The following is a 7648-nucleotide window of genomic DNA, read 5'->3' on the forward strand; positions in this document are numbered from 1 at the left end:
AGCTGACAACCAAAGTAATTGTGTATGTGCACAAATACATATTTATACATACATACAAATACAATAAGTACAATTTTAAAAATAAAATGAATACAAAATCATCTCATAACAGAACAGGTAGCATTTTGATATGTACAATATTGTTTATAACCATGAAGAAAAATGTCATAAATATACTAAGTTGACAAAAAGAAACATAGATTGTGAGCAGCTTGCCCGTATTGGGCTAATGTCACTATAATGATGAAAGTTTGCTACTACACTAAATTCCTCCCTATGGGGCAGCACCAGACAGACCTTTACATAAGATTCAGGGTCTTTGATTACACTTCTACCCTACAAAACCTTGAGAAATATATGTGTGCTCTGTTTTGTTTTAGTACACTCTTCTTTCCTGGCATTCTGTTATTTTATTGTAGCACAGTATGTGTTGATCATCTCTACCCAACATTATAAGAATTTGAATATTTAATTCATAAATAATGTATAATGTTAATGCCATTTCATGTGCCAGGTGGAAGGAAACCTGTAGAGAAGAATTTCTTACACTGATAAATGATAACACAGACCAATCTGGTCATGTCAGTGGTCTAAGCATGGCAGGTGTCATGTGACCCTTTAGAAATTTGTATTTAGAATAGTGAAGAAAATAGCAATTTAAATGCACAAATATTTCCCTGATAATCTTAATTGGAAACTCATTGTTCAGGTGCATTTTAGTAAATAAATTAATGAGAAATTAAAGGTCTCAAATAATTTCAGTAATTGCAAATTCTAAAAATGAATTTCAGGGTGTAAAAATAAATAAGGATTTGACCAAAATATTAGAATAGATTTCATCTTAGTTTGCTTTTGTATTGTTGTGACAAACACATATGACTGAAAGCACCTTGGGGAAGAATGGGTTTGTTTCATACTACAGTTTCAGGTTACAATCCATAATGGGGGCTGTAGGAAAACCAGGACAGGAACTCAAGCAAAGACCACTAGGGAATGTTGCTTACTGGCTTGTTCCTCATGGATCAATCAACTTGCAATTTTTACCACCCAGGTAGCACTGTCCAGAGCAGGATGGGCCCACCCATATCAAACACCAAACATTAAAATACCCAAGAGCCATGCATAGAAGAGAATCTGCTTGAATAATTTTCTCCATTGAACCCTAACCCTTCCCTGATGACTCTAGCATGTGTCAATTTGATTAAAAAAAAAAAGAACAATATACCCCTTGATAATTTGACACAAAAACACATCACAATAAGACACAACCTTGTTTGATGTTTATCTCCAACATCTCATGTTGAAATCACAATAAAACATAATGTAATCTTTTAAAAACCCAAACCTTTTAAAAGTTATAAGTCCCTTTAGAATATTTGAAGTATTTGAAATTCCTTATCCATTGGTCTATGTAAAATAATGAAATCATAAACATACTTTCATTCTTCTTCCAAGAGGGAAGAACCACGGCACATTCATAATCAAATCAAGTCAAATCAAAACTAACACAGAGCAATGGAAATCAAAGTTCAGTAGCTCAGTTTCTCACATCTTGGACTAAAGATCTGATGGGCTCCAAAGTGCTCAGGCACCTCTCCTTCTCTTGATCTGCCATCTAAAGCAAACATAGCTTGCCTCATATTTCAAGTGGTTTTCATTCAATACCTGCTGGGGTCCTTGATGGTCTTCTCATATTCCTGGCATTTCTGAGGTGCTGGTGTACCTATTGAAAGTCAGGTTGTACCTTCACCAGTATAACCTTAGACTTGTACAGAGACTCTGATTCCACTCCTCAGCTTCTCCTCATGACCCTTTCAAATTCTTAGTCATCTACTAAAACTAATGCCCTACCTTCACCAATGGCCTCCTGGGTTCTGCAACAGACTACCATCCTGTTACATGGTATCAATTTCCAGTTTCTCTCTGTGGTAGTTTAAAAGAAAATAGCCCCAAAGGAGGTGTGGCTTTATTGGTGTAGGTATGCCCTCACTGGAGGAAGTGTGTCACTGTGGAGGTGGGTTTTGGAGTCTCACATGAGATCAAGATAGCACCCAGTGAGATGGCAACACTTTCTGTTGCCAACAAGATGAAGGACTCCCAGCTACTTCTACCTCATCATGCCCACCAGCATGCCATCATGTCCCAGCATGATGATAATGGACTGAAACTCGGAACTGTAAGGAAACAACCACAACTCAATGTTTTACATTATAAGAGATGCTATGATCATGGTGTCTCTTCACAACAACAAAAACCCTAGTTAAGACACTCTCCTTGACCCTTTAATCTTACATCTCCACTGCCTCCAAGGCTGTCCAGTGACTGTTTCTGGCCTCTCCCAGACTGATAGCTGGGCATACAGCATGGGACATACTCAGATCCCCTGAATACGGGTTTCAGCTAGGACTGAGCAGTCAGTCTAAGGGACCTCGGACAGTGGAACCAGGATGTATTCCTGGAGCACAAAATGACTTTGAGAGCACATTTCCCATGGAGGGATACTCCCTTAACTTAAAGACAAGAGAGAAGGCCTAGTCCCTACTCCAAATGACTTGACAGATTTAGATGACCCCTCCTGGAGGGCATCACACTACATGCGGAGTGTGGGGTGTGTGAGGGGAGGATGGTCGGGGGGCATGAGAGAGTGGGAGAGAGAGGAAGAGGGAGGAAGGGAGGGAGAGGGAACTGGGATCGATATGTAAAATAAAAATAAGAAAAAAATATATATAAAAAGCCAAACCTTGTTTCCTCTCCATGTTCCTTCTAAACTCACAATTCCTTACCAACCAAACCAGTAACACTTGGGAAATTCTTCCACATTACCAAATTCTCTTTCAGCTTCAGTTTCCTCACAACCCTCCCTCTCTGGACCACAGTGACTGCGTGCTGACCCTTAGGAAACCCTTCCAAAATAAGTTATTCAGTGATGCTGGTCTCTTATTACTCAGAGATAATTTCTCAGCTTTGGATAGCCAGCATCAACTATCCTTGGGAGGCAAAGGTTTCTTTTCAGAGGTGCCAGTCTCTTATCAATCACAGCTGATTCTTCAGTCTTAGAAAACCATGAACCATAGTCTTAATTCACAATAGCACAGATATGGATGTCCCTCATGAAGTCTTTTCGGGAGTCTTGAGCTCCATCTAAACTTCACAAGCTAGGCCTCCATTGCCTTCATGTCTAAAACACTCTTAACTTCAGAGCTTTCACAGAGAATCCACTCAGCTTTGAGCACTCAATTGTTTCTCCTGCCTAATGTTCCAAACACTGCCACAAGCTTCTCCAAAACAACAAGGTCAGGTTTGCCACAGAAATACCCACAATCTTAGTATCAATTTCTAGCCTACTTTGTTTTCCTGTTGCTGTGATAAAGGACATGAATAAAATCAACATGTGTAACAAAGTGTTTATTTCAGCTTACAGTGGTAGTTCATTAAGAAGGAAAGTCAGGGCAGGAACTCAAGCAGGAATCTGGAGGCAGGAATTGACCTAGAGCCTATGGAAAAAATGTTGCTGCCTGGTTTGCTCCTTATCACTTACCCAGGCTACTCAGGACCACCTGCTTAGAGGTGACATCATACAATGCAAGATGGCCCTCCCACATCAATCACTGATTGAGGTAGTACCACCATATGTTGGCCCATGGCCCACAAGCCAATTTTCTTACTTGATTGATTTTCCTTTCTTCACAGATGATTCTAGTTTTTTCAAGTTAGGGAAAAAAAGCATTACCCAGCACAGATTCCCTGAGGCAGCCAGAAAGTCATTCACCAGAGACCTTAAACTATATGTGGGATAGTGCATGTTTAACTTTCCATGGCATTCCAAAGTGACATTGTACCTTCTCACAAAGGATAAAGAGTACAGTCTTTGGATACAATGTTTTATATATTTCAGTTGAATAAATAGATTAAAATTATGCCACTTGGCATGAACTCATATACTTTCAAATAAATGATTAGGAATTTATTAGTTCCCCTCTGGTCTGCCTTCAAAACCCCATAATTAAAACCTATGACCTTGAGTACCCTCAATAAATATTTATTAAATGAATAAAATGGGAATTTACTCCAGTTCTGCACCTCAAATTGCACAGCGACAGATTTTTAATTCTAGGATGGGTTTACAATAGGAATTCATCTCTGAATCATGTTATTAAGCACTCAGGTGTGCAGCCCACTGTCAGGTGCTGAGTGGAAAGTAATGAAATCAGTCTGAAACCAGCAAAGGACTGCCCTATGGTGAAAGTTCTAATTTTCAGTTATATTTTCAGATATAAAATTCTTATACTTTGCCAGACTCATTCCTTAAAGATGCAGAAAGTGTAGTACCCAGGATGACAGTCTTTTCAGGGAATGATTTTATATATCTACCCTGTGAGAAGCTCAGCCTGGAGCAAAACTGAAGATTCATAAGCAAAACTAATCATTATTTTTGCCGAAGAAGAACCTGATACCTTCCATTATTTCTATTGCCAGTGTTGAAACCGCAATCCACACTCAGGTCATACAGCACTCTCTCTTCCTCTCTCACTCTAACTCTCTATTCTCCTGTCTCTCCTCTTTGTGTGTCTGTGCAAGAGAGAGAGTGTCTGTGCTTTGTGTGTGTTTATACTGTTTTCATTGTTTTGGATTTGGGTAACTGAGAAAACAGATTCTTCCTCTTTCAGAAGCCATTTATTGCTTATAGTGCTTTACCTAGGGTTGAAACATTGCAAAAATTTCCCCATGACATGTGAACTGAAACCATACTGTATGGATTTCATGGGTTCAGCTTTCCTGGTCCTCTGTTTCTAAGGTTGAATTTGTTATTACATACATAAAATTGAAAGTCAATATTTGGCATAAAATTTGAAAAAAAAAACATGTAACTTTGAAATATTGAAAAGACTTCCTGAAGTTGCTATTAATTTAAAAATTCCACTTCAAAATTCTACAAAGATTTCACTACTCTCTTTAAAATGTTTTATAGTTTAAGAATATTATGAAGTTGAAAACTGTTAATGTGATGTAAAACTCAAATATTTTGTATTCTGGTGTTTGTGTGGATTCACAAATCAGTATGATCTAAACCATAGTTTTTTTTCTTCTTCAAACTGAACATAATTACAGAAAAATTAATTTTATATATCTCATTTCCCTCTTCTCTGAAATGGACCAAAAGCTTCAGTGGGATATAATACCAGAATCCCTAATTTATTATGATGACCATGATTATGGTTGAAGGATTGTCATGGATTTTACTTTATCTGTATCATAACTTGCTAAAATCTTGAAGTAAATAATTGGCAGCAAAAATTTAAAAATGCATTCATCTCCTATGGGTAAGAAATGAGGTTACAAATAAACAAAAGGACTTCACCTATCAACCCAGATCATGCAAACACTTAGTAGACAGGGCAAATCTGAGAATCTCAGAATCTACTATAAGGCAGCCTCCATTAAATCCCCAGACAGAATCTTCAAGAAACGTCATGGCCTCTACCTAGGTGAGAAAATTTTGCCTCAGAAGATCTCCATGAATATTATTAAAGAATACAAAGACTTTAATGAACATGAAACTAGACAAATAATACCTTGGCCTGCTCAGAAACAGTCTTCACACATCAGTAAGCATCCATGTGTCTTGAAACTAATTTAGTAATTTTTCAGAAGAATATAATACAACATCACTATAAAATGCAATAGATTAGTCTAATGTCTCATGGAAATTATGTTTTTATTCTACACTTGGCAATAAAACTTACATGATTTTAATTAAAGCAAAGCCAATGCATTATCTTTGTTTATCTAAATTGTACTCTACAGAGTACCCCATTTTTATTCTGCTCTAACTTGGTTTCTTATTTCACTTACATGAAAATATAAAAATTACAGTAAAAAATAAAGAAGGAATACAAATTAACCAATGAGATGGTCAGTTGGGTAAAGGCACTTGTCAATACCCATCTAATACTCTAAGTTCAATACATATACCCATGGCCTCCACACACATTAATATAATAGTTGTTTCCATTAACAGCTATCTCTTCAACTATCCTTTATCCTTTAGAATAGAGAATATCACTAGATATGTTTGTTACTTATGATTACTATGATAGACTACCTTGGCCAAAATAAACAAAAGAAAGAAGGTATTATTTAAACTAAAACTTCAGTTGTGTAAAAATCAATCAAAACTAGGAGGCATGACTTGCATGACATTTGTAATAAAAAAAAAGCAGCAGGAGAAGGAAAGACACCATGCAATAGACTTCAAGTAGAGGGGTTTTTAATTAGAGTAAAGGATCATAAAAAGTGGAAGGGGAACAGGGAGACCAGCCTCCATGGACAGGAGCAGCAGGAAAAAAAAACAAACAGAGGTAGAGAGAAAGAGAGATAGAGGGAGAGAGAGAGACAGAGAGAGAGAGAAAGAAAGGAAGAAAGAAAGAAAGGAAAGAAAGAAAGAAAGAAAGAAAGAAAGAAAGAAAGAAAGAAAGGAAGACAGGAAGAGAAAAGGATAGGAGTTGGGCAGGGCCCCTTTAAAAGGGAACTTAGGGAACGTACACAGGTGGTGCTCTTAGTGGCTACAGATGAGACATAACAGGTAAGAACCCCAAAGACAGTACAGTAAAGTTGCCTAAATGCTAACAATGACCACCAGGCAGACATTGTAACTGGGAAAGTGAGCTGAGTCCTCACCCACCCACCTTCTACAAACACAGAAGAAAAAGCAAACCAGATATGGGAGGGAAGTGTAGCACCCAAAACCCAACATTATCATGACATGTGTATACCAGCAGAACCTCACAAAGAGCTTCACCCACTGTGTACCAAATGATTGAGTATCTGAGCCTATTGACAACATTCCCATTCAAGCACTACAGAAGATTTATAAATGATTCAAACTCTGGAATGATTAGTTTTGGAATTATGCAAGAAGAGCATCAGTGGCTAGGATAATGAAAGGAATTGGAATATAGACATGGTTATATTAATTTTAACTTCTAAGCTACTGTTTTAATTTGGTACTTTTTTGTGTTTTTGTTGTTGTTTTCGTGGTGGTTATGGTGATGGTGATAATGGTTTTAAGAATGCCTAACTGATGATTTCATTTGTAAATGACAGATTTATACAGTCTCAAAATCAATTTTATGGTGTCTAAGGAAGAAAACATACACATCTATTCATTGATACATCTAAAAAGTATTTTGAATATATTATCCATCACGTGAATGATGTTTTGTCAAGGAAAAAGGATTATGTTACAGGCTTGCTCCCATGCAGCAAATATGAAGACTTTCTTTTTCTTCACCAGCTGATATTGAAGCACTCAGTTTCTTTAAAATTACCAACAGTTTTTCACAATTTTCCATTGCAGCCTGAAGGGCAGAATTCACTCACTTGGAACCACTATAAATGAGTGGAAACAGACTGTACAAGGAGAAAGGCAATTGAGCTTGCTCTGCTTCTCCTACCGGCCTCAATATGAGTGAATTAACCTTATATCAGTATTCCATGACTACTTTTGTTTTTCTACAATATTTTTTTCTTTTCTTTTTCTTCTTCTTCTTCTTCTTCTCCTTCTCCTTCTCCTTCTCCTTCTCCTCCTCCTTCTCCTTCTCATTTGTTGTACAATAAAAAACAGAAATCATTTGCTGTTCTCATCTGC

Source organism: Phodopus roborovskii, unplaced genomic scaffold (genome assembly GCF_943737965.1).
Source record: "Phodopus roborovskii unplaced genomic scaffold, PHOROB, whole genome shotgun sequence".
In the NCBI taxonomy this organism is placed as follows: Eukaryota; Metazoa; Chordata; class Mammalia; order Rodentia; family Cricetidae; genus Phodopus; species Phodopus roborovskii.